This window comes from Nansenia antarctica (assembly GCF_963989245.1).
Source record: "Nansenia antarctica genome assembly, chromosome: 3".
Taxonomy (NCBI): Eukaryota; Metazoa; Chordata; class Actinopteri; order Argentiniformes; family Microstomatidae; genus Nansenia; species Nansenia antarctica.
In genome coordinates, this window is record NC_137688.1 from 73,530,239 (window position 1) to 73,532,738 (window position 2,500).

Here is a 2,500-nt window from a genome sequence, read left to right on the forward strand (position 1 = left end):
CCTTATATTATATATATATAAACCCGTTATATTATAGTTATATTATATATATATATAAACCCGTTATATTATAGTTATATTATACATATATACCCGTTATATTATAGTTATATTATATATATAAACCCGTTATATTATATATATATATATATATACCCGTTATATTATATATATAAACCAGTTATATTATATATAAACCCGTTATATTATAGTTATATTATATATATAAACCCGTTATATTATAGTTATATTATACATATATACCCGTTATATTATAGTTATATTATACATATATACCCGTTATATTATAGTTATATTATACATATATACCCGTTATATTATAGTTATATTATATATATGTAAACCGTTATATATTATATATATATATATATAAACCTGTTATATTATATCTAGTATGTGTTTAGTTTAGAAGCTAGCAGCTTGTTGACGTTATCTAGTAGCCCCGTTAGCCTGTAGCTCACCCGGCCCTCAGCAGGTCTTTACTCCGTTAAACAACAGCTCGCTTTACCACTGTACAACCTCAACACAGAGTCAGAGTCTAACACAGAGTCACAGTTGTCATTCTAGCTTTAGAAGCCCGTGTTTGATATAAAACAGGAGAAATAGGTTGAGAAGTGGGTTGCTAACCTGCTAGCTGCTTAGCGACGCTACGACACCTCTCTGCCTGTCAACTTGTGAGTCGGGACAGCAGATTCGACACAAATGAGTTATTGTTTTGAATAGAAGAATGAGAAGAAACATTGCTGTACTTTTTTTTTATTATAGCTCGTTAGATCATATTGACTGACCAATATTAATACCTAGATAATATTGACAGACCTCCTCAGAGGGGAAGAAATAAAGAGAAACATCACGCAGTCGTGAACAAACATCCGGCAGTTTCTATGGCAACACAAGGACACATCACGGCCGCAGATTCGCCAAGTATAGAATGGAATATTATAATGTGTCCATATAGGAAGTACACACACACACACACACACACACACACACACACACACAAACACACACACACACACACACACACACACACACACACACACACACACACACACACACACACACACACACACACACACACACACACACACACACACACACACATATATATAATAGGACCAAACCATTAGATAAGGTATTTAGTGTTCAAAATACACTACCGTTCGAAAGTTTGGGGTCACCCAGACAATTTCATGTTTTCCATGAAAACTCACACTTTTATTTAACAAATGAGTTGCAAAATTAATAGAAAATGTAAGTCGTTCAGTTTCTTGATCCGCCATCTGTATGTGCAATATATTATCCTCGTCCATATAAAAAGAAGGACTATCACACTCAAATGTTCATATTATTGGTTTATTTACCAACATCTTCACAGCACCAGCAAACTCATCAATACTGTGATATCCATCAACTTGTCCGAAACAACATTCGCGCCAAAACTGATATTTATACATAAACGTCACGTGTTACACATGTCACATGTACAGATAACAATATAACCTTCACAATAAATGTGCACAAGGCACTACAACACAAATATGTACCATGAGTGTACACTCATCCTAACACATGAGAACACACATCCCAACAGAAAATATAGTCAAGACATTGACAAGGTTAGAAATAATGATTTTGTCCTTCAAACTTTGCTTTCGTCAAAGAATGCTCCCTTTGCAGCAATTACAGCATTGCAGACCTTTGGCATTCTAGCTGTTAATTTGTTGAGGTAATCTGAAGAAATGTCACCCCACGCTTCCTGAAGCACCTGCCCCAAATTGGATTGGCTTGATGGGCACTTCTTGCGTACCATACGGTCAAGCTGCTCCCACAACAGCTCAATGGGGTTGAGACTCCGCTGGCCACTCCATTACAGACAGAATACTAGTTGCCTGCTTCTTCCCTAAATAGTTCTTGCATAATTTGGAGGTGTGCTTTGGGTCATTGTCCTGTTGTAGAAGGAAATTGGCTCCAATCAAGCGCTGTCCACAGGGTATGGCATGGCGTTGCAAAATTGAGTGATAGCCTTCCTTATTCAAAATCCCCTTCCTTATTCAAAATCCCTTTTACCTTGTACACATCTCCCACGTTACCAGCACCAAAGCAGCCCCAGACCATCACATTACCTCCACCATGCTTGACAGATGGCGTCAGGCTCTTCCAGCATCTTTTCACTTGTTCTGCGTCTCATAAATGTTCTTCTGTGTGATCCAAACACCTCAAACTTTGATTTGTCTGTCCATAACACTTTTCCAATCTTCCTCTATCCAATGTCGGTGTTCTTTTACCCATATTAATCTTTTCCTTTCATTGGCCAGTGTCAGATATGGCTTTTTCTTTGCCACTCTGCCTAGAAGGCCAGCATCCCGGAGTCGCCTCTTCACTGTAGATGTTGACACTGGCGTTTTGCGGGTACCATTTAATGAAGCTGCCAGTTCAGAACCTGTGAGGCGTCTATTTCTCAAACTAGAGACTCTAA